This window comes from Galleria mellonella, unplaced genomic scaffold, assembly GCF_026898425.1.
Source record: "Galleria mellonella isolate WM207_F2 unplaced genomic scaffold, CSIRO_AGI_GalMel_v1 utg139, whole genome shotgun sequence".
Taxonomy (NCBI): domain Eukaryota; kingdom Metazoa; phylum Arthropoda; class Insecta; order Lepidoptera; family Pyralidae; genus Galleria; species Galleria mellonella.
This window is the reverse complement of record NW_026441995.1, coordinates 9,471,859-9,490,559: the sequence shown is the minus strand read 5'-3', so window position 1 is coordinate 9,490,559 and position 18,701 is coordinate 9,471,859. Positions and strand designations below refer to the sequence as shown.

The 18,701-nt window shown below is 31.3% G+C and overlaps 1 protein-coding gene across 1 annotated transcript in view; it reads left to right on the top strand.

Moving 5' to 3' along the window:
* Nucleotides 1–4,309: 4,309 nt before the first annotated feature.
* Nucleotides 4,310–18,701, top strand: part of LOC113511946 (uncharacterized) — a 191,638-nt gene continuing 177,246 nt past the window's right edge. The window contains exon 1 of the mRNA XM_031909321.2: nucleotides 4,310–4,859. The gene's annotated coding sequence lies outside the window, so the exon portion shown is untranslated. The remainder of the gene's footprint in view (nucleotides 4,860–18,701) is intronic.

Here is an 18,701-nt window from a genome sequence, read left to right as displayed (position 1 = left end):
ATAAGTGGCATTTATTGAAGGCAAGAGAGCTTGCTGGATCTATTGTGGTAAGGTGATGGAGCTTGTATACTTTACGCACGCTATGAAAATACTTACCATTCGTCTATCTAAGAATGGGCTAAGAAAAGCTTTTGTCAACTTTAATACGTTCCTTGTGTATGGTAGATTTATAGAACCGGATCCTAGCACGCGTTTATTTAATTTTCTATGGAGAAAATTGCTTTTTTATTTTTGATAATACTTTGATACCTATCACAATACTGGTTACGTTATATAATTTATAAAAAAAAAACACGTGGAGGTAGTATGCTTATTATGAAAATAAATTTAAAATTATTTTCAAAAATTTTAAATTATTCCCAAAAAAAAATAGCAATCGCATATAATTTTGATCGGTTCACAATAATTGCCTTTTGATAATTACAGGGCTGATTTTTAGGTCAATACTTTATCTCATATTTTTATTTTACATAATACATATTATATTACCAATATTTATGATTATATAATTCCAATTAAATGTGGTTTAATTTTTGTACCCATTTAAATATTTTACTGTACCAATATTGTATAATTTATCATATGGGTAATAATTGTGTGTAATGAGAGGCAGTCTTATTAATGCTAAGCAATCTCCCCCAAACAACTTTATTTAATTTCTATATAATTTTGATTGACGAGCTCCGCATTGCTAAACCGTAATTAGTGACGAGCCACGTTGCTTCCTTTCCGTTCTGGGTTCGATACTTAGACGGTTCAACTTGAAAACTTTCCTATAATATTTCGTTTCTAGATGTTTTCATTATTGAATAAAGAAATCTGCAGCATTTAAAAAGATGGTTCAGAGCATGCCTGAGATATCTTTTGTTAATTTTTATGCAAAGAAAAAGCATAATACGCGATGGGCTATTGTAACATAAACATTATATGTATTACAACAGTATTTAGATTTTCTCTAAACAAAGTGAAGTCAATAAAAATGCAAATCATTCCTTGGTTAGACTAATGAGCTCTTGTAGAGCTTAATACCTTTGGGTAATCTTTCGCTTAATGTTTAATTTACTATTATTTGTCGACTTAATTTACATTTTGGTTTAAAATATTAATAGAATAGATTGATCAACAAATCTGAGTATATGATCAAAAATATTTACTAAATAACAACAGAAATATTATTTTTAAATGATTCCCTTTTTATGAAGCAAACATCTGTTGTGCAAAAATCGTTATTTTAAACTGTCACGTCATGAAAATACGATGACAAGGATATAAAAAATAACAGGGCCGTAAAAAACTATTGCGCCTCCTGGGAATTATAGTTCGTTGAGCGCATATACACCGTGCTTTTGCTGAATTTAATCCTAGTTTCCATAGCTCTCTCAAATCTCTATTAGTCCTTATTTTATTACGTTTTACTTAAAACTGTTTAATTAAATTAAGAAGATTCAGAAATAAAACGGTTTATATTCGTTCTCGTATATTTTTATTTAATACTGAAATTACATAGTCAACTGACAAAAATCTTATGCGGTTTATCCGCTGTTCTGCTTATATTTTATGATAATTCATACAAAAGTGTAAAAATATGGGTTAGAATGATATATATGGTGTTTTATTAGACCATATCTACGTATATTATTATTATTGATTTTTTTTATATGTATGATTTTTATATTATTTTGTTTCTGTTCCATTCATTTTCTCAATCCTTACAACTAGCTCACGATGTATATGTAAATTAATGTAATAAATGTGAATGAGTTGCGTTAGTAAACAACGTAAGATATCTAAAATAAAATGTATTATGTTATTCTATTTATTTATTTACAACAAACTTAAAACAATTGCCTGTAACAGAGTTTAAATCCAAATTATGCAAACTTTTAATAAATAAATGTTATTACAAAGATGTTCAAACCTTCTTGACAGAGCTATCAATTTAAAATAATAATTGTTAATAGATTTTTCGTTACTTTTTATTATTATTGTGTATTTATTATTATATATTATCCGTGTGGTCCTGGCATATATACTAGTAAAAATATTACTAGTGGTAGCTCAGTGGTCGAAATCCGACCATAACATATGTAATAAATGAATTTATTTAGGTTATGTTTCACATTCAGTAAGACTATAAACAAATAATAGAAAAGACAATATTAATCTACTCTCAATTTGACCACAAACTTTAACGAAAGCAAAAGAGTATATATACGTGTGTGTGTGTGTGTGTCAAATACATGTTAGTGCATGTAATGATTTTTCATTGATTTAATGTATGCATAATTTTAAAAAAATGTTATCATTCTGCACTCTTTTTCTATATAAATTATGAATGTGTGAAATTTCATACTCCTTGGACCGCGCAATTTTCGTAAAAATGGGTACGATGTTTTTTTTTTATGACACAGGGGGCAAACGAGCATGCGGCTCACCTAATGGTAAGTGACTACCGCTGCCCATGGTTACCCACAACACCAACAGCATTGCAGGTGTGCTGTCGGTCTTTTAAAAAGGAATATGCTCTTTTCATGAAGGTTATGTTGTCGTTTTTGCTTCACGTGTTAATATATAGATAAAAAAATTGTACTTACGTTACTATTATTAATTTTGCTTAGTATAATTAATTTCACCACGTATAAATTATTTTTTCAAGATAACTGTATTATTTGTTCTCGTAATCGTATTTTTGTATGTAAGTTTATATATAAATATAGTTGCAGAACGCATAATACGTGTATCCATTCCGTTTTATCTGATACGTGAATCGTTCAAACAATGTTATGGAAGGTACCCATCAATATTTTATTGGTTTTCCACAAAGTGCCAGTTGTATGATATCGCCTTCAGTCATCCCAAAGTTGAAAGGAAGTTGCATAGCAAAAGCCGGTCTACCCGGCGCTCAGTAGGCGATGCTACCGTTAAAGATTCCTTCATACTTATATATACTATTGAAAGTTTTAGTATCATGATACTAGAATAATGAAGACAGAAAGAAAAAAATATCTATCCATTTACTAGTTTTATATTTTTAAAATTATGATGGACTTCAAAACGAGGTGAGTTTCAATTATAATATTTTGAAGTAATGTATTGTATTTGTCAATAGTGAACAAGTTGCGAAAATATTGTTTTAGCTTCTTCTAAGATACAAGTTATCTTTTAATAAAATATAATAGGGACTCAACCTTCTTTATTCAGAAAAGAAGAACAGATTGAGAATTAGGTACTTTGTTAAAGACTAATCATATTATCTGTTTATTATTGTTATTAATTATTGTATATTTATTGTTGTATTATACTAATGTTTAATGCTCCATATTATGATTAATTTTTACAAATATTGAGTACTTACGTTGTATAAGTTATTTGGAAACAAATAAATGAATATTATTTTTGTGATGGACGCAGCCTTATACCATACTATCGTGCTTGCTGACCTAGTTCGAGATCGTCGCGGGATCACTCGGAAGGGTTTACGGTTTCAATATTTCGATGCTTTCGTATATACGCGTCAATTCCATATATTACTAGTGTAGCTTCCTGTTACTTACTTTATTACGGTTCAACGTAAACAATGCAGTAGTCCCGACCTATTTTTAACTTTGACGAGATTACTCGTAACACTTTGTGTAATGTCGAGCAGCCTTCACAAGGTGGTCTAATCTGGTTCAGGGGGCTGTATCCAATTTGCCGCCGCGTTATTGTGGGGCTTCAACCGCAGCCCTCGTAATTGACACCGAAAGTAAAACCGCAACTTATGAAGCGGAAAACGCGCAATGCAAAATGTGACGCGAAATTACGACACGTCGCAACCGAGACAATTGTCCGACTATCTAATCTCCTAAGTGCTTTGTTATTATTGCCTTCAATAAAAATAACGTAATTCACCAGTCGAATAGAGTGGTCTCATAGGTTTAGTTTAGAAAGTTGGCATCTTGTCCATAGACAAACCGCTATCGGTTTGTCTATATTCCTTACATAGGCTACTAGGCGACCGTTTATATAAAAAGAAGGCTCTATTTAACGGGAACTGATTTGGAAAAAAGTGCTCTGTGGGCTGCCATGAAGAACCGGATTACTATGGCGGGGATGAAAAACAAATCTACTACGATTTACGTACCGTAAACTCGTTACGCGTTCGAAACGAGACGAGTCGGGAATAAGGGTTACTGTCTGAATTTGTATCTTGTTGTGTTGGTACGAAGGTCGAGATTTAGTAATAGGGAGATAGGTTAAGTGCGTCGACGGGTGGTGAGAGAGAGGCGAGCTTATACGCTGTCTATGGAGAGTTTTGCAGGTTCATTCGTAGTTAGTATCGTTATCACAGTCGCTGTTCGGCGGTCGGACGGCGTGCTTGTTTCAGGGCGTAAGCGTTTTTCCCTACGATTTTCTTCGTCGACAGAAGTTTTGCGGAGATCGTGTTCTAGTATTTCATCGACGGTCTTTCCAGACTCGTGACCGATCGTGAGCGTTTTATAGAAAGTGAAACTGCATAGTTGAGGCGTGCCTATAAGTTGTGGAAGGATAATAATCTGACTTAGTGCTAAATACAGTGAGGTGGAACTCTTCGATGTGGGTATTCTATTGACTGTCCTGACTAGTTTCAATATCAGTGCAGTTTTGACCCAAAAACTGTGTCTAGATTATTGGGACGTTGTTATATTTTACTAGAACTGTAAGTTGACTTTTATTAGGAGCGTAATTCTAATAATTTGATTTAGTGTTGACTGTAGTGAGGTGGAACTCTGAGAAGTGGTAATACATTGACTATCCTGGACTGGTTTCGATATCAGCGCAATTTTGAATTAAAAATTGTGTCTAGATTATTGGAACTCCTATTAAATTTTCCTAAAACGGTAAGTTAAATTTTATTAGTAAAGTAAGTCTTAATTAAAAAAATGTGTATTTGACTGGTGTTACTTGGTAGAAAGCTACTTTTCCGTTCCAACGTTTCCGCAAACAATATCAGTACATTGGCTGTTATTGAAAAAGTTGTGTATACAATTTAAATGAAAACATTTCTATCAGTCTTTGAATTTGGTATGAAAAAAAATATTTTTAGCTTTATCGTAGAAAAAAAGAAAAAGTTTCAAAGGAATGTTTATTGAAAATAATGAGGAAAGATCACCTACTAACTTTTCGTTATTTATACTTAGATACTTAAATGTTTGTATCTGCATACAAAATGATATTATAAGGGAGCATCACTTAAGTATTCATAAGATGAACAAAAAACAAAAAGCTAATATCGTTTGTGCGTCGCAGTAACTCTTGAATTAATATTATTTACAACGGAAAGATGTTATTAGATTGGTACTGTTTATCTGTTATGAAATGTTTTAGTTTTTTGTTTTGTAAAAGTGACTTCTAAAAGGAGGAGGTTCTCGATTCGTTAGTATTTTTTATGCGTTTGTTATATGATTATGTTAACAATTCTGAATTGATTTTGATTATATTAATATATATTTATTTGCTGAAAAACACGGTATATAGATGCTAGTAATAATATATTATGAGTATGCGTGTTTTGCAAAAACAATGGCATGCAAATAGATAATCATCCTTACTAATATTATAAATGTGAATGGGAGTTTGTTTATTTATTTGTCACTTATTAACGCGTTAATGGTTTAATTAATCACTATGATTTTGAGTATACATGTATTATATAGAACAGAGAAAGATATATGCTACTTTTTATCTCGCGCGCATATGAAGCGGGTATAAAGTAGATTCGAATAACTATCGAATTCAGTAATTAAATTAACAAAGTTTACTTCCATGTAAGTATCATATTATTTGTGAAACGAATAAAGTTGTCATTTTTCTTTAAAAAACAAAAGTAAATTTAACTTTTATATACAATTATGACAAGTCTAAATATTGGTAAGTATTATTCATTTTAAAATAAGAATAATGAGATTTATATTAATTTTATCATGGTTGAAGTCACATTTTTTACTAATTAGAATTTATGGCAACTAACAAGTAGTTTATGGCAATATTCATCCAAAGCCGGTACTGATTACTTAACTCCTTACGTAATTAACATGTGAATACATTTGCATTTGCAACATGTGTACACTGCATTTACTGTCAATTAATTGGGCTCCATTAATTTTCCCGGGGAAGAGAGGATGAAAGCTCTAATTGAAAATTTAATTATGTAGATGATTTAACAATGGGTGTAGGTACCAAAATCCTGGGGTTAGTATGACATTTGACTTTTGTTTCAACTTATAAATTACATTTAACAATTGTCATTTGCAAATTTTGTTTAGGTACTCAAAAATAGCCATTACTATTTAGATACGATTTAATTTTTGAGGTGGCAAACAAGCGGTCCACCTGATAGTAACTGGTTACGCTAACCTATGATGTCTGCAATACTAGGGGTATTACGCATGCGTTGCCGACCCTGAAGAAACCTCTTCACTCCCCTTTTGAAGAACCCCATGCTGTCGTCTCTTGGGAAAACCTCGGCAGGTAGCTCATTCCATAACCTGAGTGTTTGTGGGAGAAAACATCTCTGAAACCGTGTTGTACGTGACCATTTAGGCTGTAGAATATGAAGGTGAACTCCCCGTCGATGGCGAGCCGTACGATACGTAATCATCAAATTTTAGTACTTTTTATATAAATTTCATTATACCATTAATTTTTACTAATATTATCAATTTGTAACAGTAAGTATATGTACCACCACCTCTTGGCACCGAGTAAATTAATTCATTAACATGTACTATTCTATCTTAATTCCATTTTTTAATGTTTCTCAGATACGAAGTATGTTGTGGTTGCCTTTAAATGTAAGAACATTTAGACCTAATCCACTACTATATGGTATTGAAATGCTTTGCTGTACCTTATGTTGGTGATCCCATAAATAAATGAATAAATAAATTCTCATGACATTTTATATATACGGTTTTTGTATTCAGCGGTTTCTTTTATTCTGATCTAATATGTCACCGATAAAAACTATATTTTGATGTATCTATTTCTGATAAAATATCGAAATTATTTTTAAGAAACTCGAGTCTTATTATAGATATATGAGATTTTATTTTGAACTATTTAGGGTATTTTTTATTACATAAAAATTTTTAAGCCTAAATTCAAGACAAGAAACAACGTGTTGAAGTATTTAATGTCTGCAAAAATCGGGAAGACTGAAACTTGGAAAATTTGTACATTGTGATAATATTTTTTAGAACAAATACTTGTATATCAATATAGATATTGTATACCGATGATGTAATTTTTTTTTGTAAAGTTTTAGAATGTCAAGCAACGACACAATTTAAAAGACAAGATCAGTAAACAAAATAAACCATAACCGGAACGTGACAGTGGCTGGATAATATCTAAATTATTTATCGATACTGCTCAACACGCACAGTCGATCGCTATGCATCATGACACCCGCTTACGTGATGTACTTAACATATTCAAATCTCCGTACATTGACATATACAAGTTATGTAATGAATAATATAATTTACGAAATCACTTGAACTCGAAGCAACCATGCTGTTATGTATATAAATAAAACTATTACTATACAATTTTTTTTAATGGACCATAAAGTAATGGTTAGCCTGCTTGCGCTATCGGTATAAAGCAGGTCAGTTAGCCCATCATGATGAATGCACCTGGAATTCAGCACGATGGTTTTCACCACGTGACGTGACGACACCACGTGAAGGTTGACCAGACAGGGTATATTGCTAGCAATGGCACGGGTAGTATGCACTACTAACAATCCCTCTCCCCTGTATTACAATTTATACCGTATTAATTGTTGTAACTTAAGTGAGATATATGAGGCGAAATGGAAAATATAGTCTTCTGTAATTAAAAATATAAATCGAGCAAACGGCAACTTGTAATTAAAGTTCCTACAGGTAGGCAACGTTGTAATATTAGTTGTCGATTTTTAATAACATTTGCATATTTTTAATTATTTTAAAAATGTTCAGACAGCAAACTAAAACACTAATAATAGAGTAACACTTAAACCTACCTCTAAGTTTGGCACCTACTTCATATTTTGCTTTGAAAATTTATAAATAATTTTTTGTTATCAAAATAACAATTTTTAGTGACAGCTTTATAAGAATCTTTATGCATGACTAACATTTTAATTCACTAACTGAGCACTGTTTGAATAATTAAAATATCGTAAATTATTGATTTATTTTCAAATTTCACAGATATTTTTGATATTGTTACACTTCACTACGTTTCGGTATGCACACTCTTAATGCCAGAGGAAGACTTTGTACAAAATTTGATTGCTTAGGTACCTCTGTCCCATTCGTGTTTCAACCATGAAGCAGCTGTTTGCATGGCTGTGTTTCGGTTTGTAGGCTGGAATATGGCGTGAATTTACTGGGTACAGAGGAATAACACCTGAGTCCTCAGGAATGGCAACGCATGGGGGGTATCATTGGCGAAACAGTATACTCTGTTATGTCCATGGTACAGCTCATGTCTATAGGCGACGGTTACCACTTTCCATCAGGTAGACCGTCAGCTTGTTTGCCATTCTAAGTTGTATAAAAATAAAAACACTCTTAATGCAATGACTTCAGTTGATGGTGTGTATAAGAGTCACATCCTTTTTCAGGGTGATGGTCGACAAAATGAAGATCTATAAGCACTACTAGATATGAGGCTCTTCTGTTGATCGTTCTATTAATATCACGTTATATAATTTTAAATAAATTTGTTTCAAGTTTTCCATATCTAGCAGTGATGTAGTGTGTAATGTTCTCTTAGTCGCCTCTGATCATAATAATAATGAAAAGGAACAGTGACACGTTATACGTGTATTAATTCTTCGACACCACACACTTACCAAACACTTTTTTTGCAATTGTAAGAGAAGATGAAAAGATATTCTTACTAATATTATAAATGTGTTCTTAGTTACTTCTTAGCACCTTAATGGCTTAAACAATCACACCACATTATAGTATATGAAATGGGGAAGGACATAGGCTACTTTTTACCACGCTTAGTGAACATAGATGGCCATCTCGGTCACGCCGACGAAGTCGCGTTATCTATGTACTGCCTATTACATACTGCGAAGTCGCGGTTAGTAATAATACGAGTATATAGAGCAACAACAAAGCCATTTATTTGTTGTACAAGATTATTTAGTGAAGTAACATCTACTTAGTAACCATTTCTCTACCTAATTTAAACGTACAGTAAATTTCCATATATCCAGGTAGAAATTAGAAGATTAGAGATAATTACTAACATTAATTAATGAAGATTGAACCCTGAAACTTAATATATTTATGTTTTAAGACACATGTCAAAATAAACATAGTTACTTTGTAACATTAAGTAATATCATAATATTTTATTAAGATTTATGATTATGAATATTCAAGGAAATCGTAAGATTAATGTACCTATTGCTTCAGGCAACTCGATTAATTTATTATTTTTCTGATTTCTAATTTTCTTGCTTTACTTGATTTTGGAGTAGTATCCCCAATATATATTTTTTTTATACAACTTAGAATGGCAAACAAGCTAACGGTCCACCTGATGGAAAGTGGTAACCGTCGCCTATAGACATGAGCAGTACCATGGACATAACAGAGTATACTGTCTCGCCCGTGATACCCCCCATGCGTTGCCATTCCTGAGGACCCACTGTACTCAGTAAATTCACGTCATATCCCACCCTTCAAACCGAAACACAGCCATGCAAACACAACTGCTTCACGGTTGAAACACGAATGGGACAGAGGTACCCAAGCAATCGACTTTTGTACAAAGTAACGTAAGTACTCTCTCTGGTAAATATTATCATATGTAATTAGAATTTTGTAAGTAAAATGATAATGTCATTATTTAAGGTTTCGGATATCGGTTGTTAAGTAGATTTTTAAAAGAAGCTATGAATTTCTTTGAATGAATATCTCAGTAATATTATAAGATATTAAAATATAAGGACATTTGTCACTCAACGAATTTGCATTAATTTAGTGAACATATAGACCATATTTAATATTAGCATATTAAAATACTTTTTGTCGTTATTGCTTTAAATAAAATAAAAATCTACAAGTGAAATAAAAATACCATCATGACTATAATTCTAAATTGAGTAGTCACTGCATTTGATTGGTCGAATATTACCGTTGCAGTGAATGTAACACTGATAGGTGCTTGCATTTTGTTGAGCATATTAATTTGAAAGGCTGGGGCGACCCTGTTGTTGCTGTTGTAGTTAAGATTTGTAGTCTCGCTTCCTGTTTCTATAAAAGTAGGTTCTATTCTGTTTGTAATATGTATTGTGATATAAATTATTGTTGAGACATTTATATAAGCAATAAGTCTATTTTTCTTCATATACATATAAAAAACAACTTTTGTCAGTAAAAAAACATACCAACTAACATATGAATTCGTGTATTAAATATATATTTCCTTTCGAAAAAAAAATAGTCTTTTATTTGGCAAATAAAATGGCTAAATAAAACTTCTTTCAACTTCAGTCTTCATAAAGTTTATATGAGACAAACAAAAGCAAAAAGGATTAGTCAAAATTGGCTTCAGAATTGACGACGTAGTTGCATAAAATATCAACGACATATTCAGATGAATTGAGAAATATATTCTTATGAAAGTCACTTAAAATAATGTTTAATACGTCTATCATAATTTGACAAAAAAAATGGTATAAACATATGGGTTATATAAACTAGCTTTTACCTACAAGTTCTTTTGCGCGGCGGGGATATGTTCACTGCCCGGGAAAAAACTAACTTACGTCTTTTTCATCCTATGTAGTATGTACCTACCAAATTTCACAGTAATTGGTTAAGTTGTTAAAGCCCTAAGAGGTAACAAATAATTTATCTTATTAGTGAGGATGGATAATATACGAAACATATCTGGTGGAAACGCCGTGTAAAACTAAATACGTTATATATGAAAGACGCTTTCCTATCTAAAATAGATTCAACTAGACTAAATCCGTTGACCGACACTATTTTTAAGAATGAATAAAATAATTGGATCCCACAATTAACAATAACTCTACAAAAGTGGTCTCAGTGCGTTTGATTGATATCAAAATGGGCAGTGGGAGAAAAAACATTATGTTACCCTTATTATACGGAATTAAATCTGAAAACAAAGCTATGTTTCTGTTCCGTTGTATACATAATTAATTTATGAAAATGCGTTGTCCGCTATTATGTTAGGTTGAGCGCTCACTCACTTATGATTTTGATTAGTGTCTTGACAGAGAGATCCGTATTTTGGTTCGCGTGTGGTTTGCCTTATTACCTCAAATTGTGGTTTTGTTGTCGATTTACATTTGAGGTTGTAATTAGTTTATTACTGTGTCTATCAGTCGAGCTATGTAATTATGTCTCACTAGTTCTATCTCGTGGCTTCATCCGCATCAATCAGTATATAAAACCTAATGAGCTAAGTTGATATATAACCTACTTGTGTATTAAATTTAATTTAAATCATTTTAATATAGTCTTTGCGTCAAAGAGTAATCAATATCCATTCATCTATCCTTCCATCCGTTCGTTCAAAACTTTTACATTTATTATATCTTCTACCGAATTTATCATGGGGAGTGCTCTGAAGAATTGTTCGGATTGATACCTGCTGCAAATTTTCACCATCGTACAACCCGCCATAAACTAAAATTTCATCCCAACCATCTGGACGAGTGGCGGTCCTCCATCGTGCGTTTTTCAAGGCACTTTCTTCCTCGCACAACCACTCTTTGGAATCAACTTCCAGCAGCAGTATTTCCGAACCGATACGACAACATAACCTTCAAGAAAAGAGCATATTCCTTTTTAAAAGGCCGGCAGCACACCTGCAATGCCGTAGGTGTTGTGGGTGACCATGGGCGGCGGTAGTCACTTACCATCAGGTGAGCCGCATGCTCGTTTGCCCCCTGTGTTGTAAAAAAAAAAAAAAAAAAATTAATGAAATAGATATATTTACATAACCGTCGCCCTTTGACATGAACAGTATCACTGTGATACAGAAATGCCAACGTATGACTACCATACTCATGTCTTGCTATTTCTGAGGACTATAGTGTTATACTTCCGTACTTTGTAATATCACTGTCATATCTCAGTTTATATTTATATTTTGTATATATATATGGTGTTTAAAATATATTATAATATGTTTTTTAATAGGATGCTTAGTATTCCAAGTTAAAAATAACAAAGGATTGTGTCTCATAAAACAAAAACCGACTTCAATTGTGTATAATTCAATAAAACCAGTTATTTTGATCTATAAATTAAACTACTTAATCGATTTTGATAAATATCTATTGGATCAATCTGTAAGTTTATACATTCACATATAAAAAGAATTTTTCAAATCGGTTTAAAAATGACAAAGTTATGAGGTAACAAACATAAAAAAATACAACCGAATCGCCTTCTTTTTGAAGTTGATTGATAATAATATAGTTCTAATATAATGTCACTTATGAAACCAGTTGAGCGCATTAATGAGGAGACAATGACCTACATTGGATATTTGATGATAAGTGATATATAATGAGCTATATACGTATAATGTTAAGCAAGAAGTGCTAACGATTCTTTTATTTGTGGGTGCATGCATCTCACGATTTTTTTCCGGTTGGATCGCATTTCCTTGTTCCTCCGTTTAGTTTCGTCCATTTCCTTAAATCCCGTATGTATGCCGAATACGATCCGTTCTTAGTGAATAGTTTCATTTTATTAACAACTTTTGTACAAAATTTGAAGATCGTAGATTTTATGATTCTGAAGATTTTGTAATTAGATAGTGAGTGGGGTTCCGCTTTTCATTTTTTTTTAAATTATAAATTACTATTCGCATTTTCTTTTCGAAAGTTTTTAATTGTGTAAATTACTTTTGTAATAAATGAAATAATGTTATTGATATTGTACAAATATGGGTATAAATATTCTTTAGTACCTGCTTCTTATTTAATATTACTGAGGTGATAAACAAGTAAACGGTCTGCTTAGTGGTAAAAGATTAAGGCAGCCCATAGACGCCTGCAATACAAGAGGCATTGTGCCGGCCATGTCAACCTCGAAGAAACCTTTTTATACCTTTTCAAATAACTCCATGGTGTAGTCTCTTGGGGAAACCTCGACAGGAAGTTCATTCCGTAGCCCAAGTGTCGGCGGGAGGAAATTTCTGTTTACTTGGGATGTTTCATTAATCAAATTACCAATTTTACAAATAAAAGAGTAATCATGTTGTCGTAATTAAGCGCAGATTCAATCTGATAATAATAAAAGCCAGCACCTTTATAATAATAAGTGTATCGTATCAGATGGCTCGAATAGACTGTCTCGTATAGCTTACTTGTATCAACCACGAATGATAGTCATTCGATACAAAGTTTTTTGCTCATTCCCTTTTTGTTATACGCGCAATAAGTAATGAGGTAGCGGAGAGATGCGATCAATTTCTTCTTCACTGCACGTTCTCAACAGTGATATTGGGAGCATGCCATTTTTTATAAGCTTCATCGATGGGCTTTCGTTATTTAGCAGAACTATCTCAGTAGAAGGTAAAATATTTTTATTTCTAATTAGTTTTTTTACAGACCGAAGCAAAAAAAGTCACATCAGAAATAATATAATACTGCAAATAAAATTATGAATTTTATTGCTGGTGCGGCAGTTGAGAAATACCGAAATGAATTCTACCATTCCTGGTCCCGTGAGAATAATCTTATATTGTAATTTTACGTAACATCGATTTATATTGAAATTCATTCTTAGATCAGAGGGTAATCTTGCAGACGGGTATTTTGGAAAAAGTCGTTTCACCGTCGCATCCTCCCTAAATGCGGCGTGACTTGGCTAGCGAAAGCGATGAGATTAATGACAGGGGTGGAACGCCTTAGCGTGGCCTCCTATTACACAGTAACACATCTATACCGGCTGCATTTTGTACAGAACAATTAATTTTTGTTCCTTTTCTTTTGATTGTAGACAAAGTTTGGTTCCTAAAATTAACATTACTATTAATAAAATTTAGTCCGCATTTTAGTGGACGTATTACGTAATTATTGTTATATCTAGTCGCTTAATGTTTGTAGCATTCTCACTTTGGATCTTATGACGTAATGTGGTACGACATTGGACATAACCTAGAATATCAGAGTTAACAAATATTTATTATATTATTTATGAGAAATAATTAAATTATTTATATGAAAATTGTATGATTTAATAAAACTATAGTAGGTATGAGTATATCTTAGATTGGTTGATTGGAAGAAACTTTAATGATTAAAATACGAGTATTAAGGATTTTACATAAAATGAAGATTTATTGTCATATTTGAGTATTAAGGTTTTATTAAAATAAAATGTACATATCTAACATAGATTAATTGAAAAGGGTTTAATAAAACTCCACAATTCAAGAGTAGTAAACGTGCTTTAAATAATAATACAATGTTGGATAGTTTTGGAGGTATGGCCGAATATTTGATTGGTATTTTTGATCGAAATATTCATGAAAGTAAATAACTTACTCCTCGTATATAGTTGTAATATGAAAATAAATAAATTTGGACGTTCTATACGTATCTTGAGTAATTAATAAAAAAATATCAAACAGTGAAATACAAACTAAAAAAATAAATAATACAGCAGGTGGTGGTGTAAAAACAGCTGACTTTATCGTTCCTCGGATCCGACTTCCGATGGGTTCGATTGTTCCATGGACTCTGACTCGCATACATTATTGCTGACCTCTTGCTTTCATTTCGTCTGGACTTCTATTAGATAAAGTTGTATGTTACTTTAGAAGCTATAATTAATTTTTAATTACATTGTTAGCCTCAGTGCTTGTTCATGATAAAGTTTAATTACTTACTAAAAGCAATTTAGAAGTGACATGAAAATGTTAATAGAAATTAACTGTACAAGTTCTCCAAACTATGGATATGATAAGGAAATTGGTAATCAAAATTAGGATCGATAACAAGGTACCCTCTATGTACAATACAACAATCTGAAATTCAAAGATATTTATGGAACTAAAAAACTTTCTCCAATAGACATGAGTTGAAATGACTATTTTAGTGCTTTCGTTCAAGGGATGTAAGTCGAAGTATCCACATCTGATCCTTCTATTCAAAAGACATGAGTCGAAATAACTATTGTTTGTTCTTTTTCAAGGAGTTAAAAATAACTACGTTTACTTTTTTCGCTTAAGGAGTGTGAGACGAAATAACAATTTTTGACTCTTTAATAATAAAGAGTTTTCATTCTTTCATACTTTTGTACTTAATCTTCTTTAGGTCTATTTTATTTATTTATTACAACCATGCCATTACCTGTCTTGCCTATATATGCCTACGTCACGTGATAACTAGGGAGGGAGGAGAGGGATTGTTAATAATGCGGCCTACCAATCCTATTGCTAGCAACACACCCTGTCAAGTCGATCTCCACGTAGTCCCTCCTGGAAATCATCGTGCTGATTTTTAGATGTACATAGCATTCGGATAATATATATATATAATAATAAATTTTCTGTAAAGTTCTCCATGTTATAAACATTATCATTGTATCTCGGAAGGTTATATTCTTTATGTTAAAATTTATTGTAATAATAGATATTGGTGTACATATTTCGATATTCTGACAACTTGAAAACTTTATATAAATGGCATAAAATGTATATACCTATGTCTTTATCACTATATAACAAAATTACGTTTGTACACGCACAAATATCATACTGATCATATCTAACTCAGAGAGGGAGTTGGGTAAATTTAGTCCAAGAGAGGCATGGAGTGGCTAAACTGTACCATACTGAATGGAGTATTACTAATTAATTAATGTAATTTGTAACTTGTATAATTTATTATTAATACGTAAATATGTTGACATTTATATAATATGACAATATAAGTAAAATAGTATCAGCATAGTATAGTAACACAATTAAATAAATTTTATATGCCAGATTTTGGTGATAAATGTGAACAATATTTAAATATTATATACTATCCTTTATACCACTTTTCAAACAAAAAAAAAAAGCTATTTGTATTTTGTATTTGTATTTCTTATATTTATATTGACGATACCAAGATATCACTATTATGTTGCCGTCTCTGAAGAAGCATCAATATAATAATGACTATATATTCATATATGGGTTAGTGGAAACTGATAAGAGATATCAGTTTGTACCTATATCCGAATTGCGTCCCCTAACGCATTTAACGGTTATCGTTTTGTGGTGGTAAGAAATATTGGGATTATTAAGACGCTGTTTGCATATTAAGAGTATATTTTGTTATAGTAATATGTAATATAAGCGAGGAATAGGTTACTCACTTAGTTGAAACAATAATGTCATCATAAGAATATTCGGTAGTGACAGAAATAGCGATATTCAGACATGATTAATTTATATTTATTTGTTACTAGCTTTTGTCATTCTGTGCGGATTTTGGAACTATTAAATAGACCACTTCTAGATAAAACTTGTACCAGTTCTTATCTGGAGGTAAGTTTGATCTCCAGATAAAATCTGGTACAAGTACAATAAAATCACACATGTGTGAAACTGTATCCACTTTGGTGTAGTAGTTTTTGCACGATGCCAGAACAAATATACATACAGATACAAAAATCCTAAAAAAATATTGTTTTGTGTTTAACGCTTGTGTGCACATTAAATTCTAAATTAATTAATTTTAAGGAATTCCAAATAAATAAAAGTTTAACACAATATTCTCTTTACTATCTCTGAACCGATAAGAATTTTTTTTGAATTTTTGAGTTCCCTCGATCTCCAACATATGATCTTATATTACACGAGATGTAATTTATACGAGACGATTCATATGAATTTTGACACGCATCCTAGCTGTTTTTGAGGAAGTAAATCTTGAATTATTATAATAAAAAACTTCTGACGAAAAAGAAGAAATTATATATAAAAATAACACTGCACGCTTTTCTGATTTTTGTTAACTTTTATAACAAATTAGAGTAAAAAATATCAAGTTATCTGTTTACGGAAGTTATTCAATCATTTATCCTTTCCATTTGAACAACCATATTTGTTTGGAATCTTATTTTTGTATACGTTATCTAAATAAAGTTTTGAATATACCTATTTTATTGAATATTAATAATTTAAGAATTTATTTTTTGCAAAGATTAAGGGGCGGCTTATTTGTTATAATAAAATATTAGAGTATCAATATACGATTAAAGGTTAGAATGACGAAACGTTTAGAAATAGACAATAGCTATAGCTTTATATATTCTTTGGAAATTAGGATAGTAAAATTTAGGTTCTAATTTAGAATAACACGTAATCTCAATAAATATTTTTTTCTTAAATAATGAATCCACAAAAGGTAATATAGAAAGACGTCCATTACAATTAAAAATCATTATAGTTATTTTAAAATTAGCGAAATTCTCGCTTATCTTACTTATATTTTACAGAAAAAAGAAAAACATTCGAATAGAGAAGTTTTCAGTATTCGAAATGGTTTCATGTTTTCATGGTTTTTCTACTATTTTGTGAGGGGCATTTTACAGAAACTCGCATCTATTTGTAGTAAAACCAATTATCTTATTTTAATAATTATAGTTGTTATATACAATAGTTGTTATTATAACACTTTACCGTTTCCATTATGATGAGTTAAGCAACGGTGCGAAATATTTCCACTCCAAAATTATACAATGCATTATAAAAAATACCCTTTATAACCCGTTATGTGGTTGCGCGGAATTCAACACCGTGTTTTTTGTACAAAAATTTTTTGCTATTAACTTGGTTTTTATGCGTCTGTCATTGTAGCAACGTTGATTGGTTGATTTCACGATTATTTGGTTGGAATAATATATGTGATATAAAAGTTTAAATATTTTATTGTCATGTAGTATTTTTATTTAAACAGGTCAGCTCACAATCATTGATAATGATTATAATGCAATGTTCAATTCTTTTATAAGAAATTTATATATGAATGATATATTGTATGTTTACTTTATTCTAGTCAAGATGTAGTCATCAATTTACCGTTTTTGTTCGACTAATGACCTAAGCATCATTTATTTGTTACACCGACGCTACTACATACTTTTTGTATAGATTATTCATAAATAAAATAACGTCTTACAGAAAAGGCTCGTTTGATTCAATTGCATTTCATGAGACTTTGTAATTAGAAAAAATATTTGTGCGTAAAATAAAGAAAAATCATCAGCATTTATCTACATTTTAAACTATTTTAAAATGTTACATGTATTATTAATATTATACTGAAGAAGTTCAATACTTAACCATTAAATGCATTTGAGCATTCAAATGATTTTCAATGAAATACGGTCATTACTTTGACTATATTCTCGATTTTTTTAAACTAATTTTTATCCTAATCAACGTGGGAGAAGCAGCGTAGTTTGTTCGTTGTAAAATAAAAGGATACATAATAAAAGATATGTTTCAGTAATTGTATTGATATTACAGATCTTACTTTTTACCAGAGACGTATTTAACCTCAGGCGTGACTGGTCCACTTCTAAAGAAGGAGTTGGGTAAAAAATAATTCGTGTTGATTCGATTTCATTACAACTTGTTATCGAAATCTGACACGACGCGACAGTTACTACGGTGTT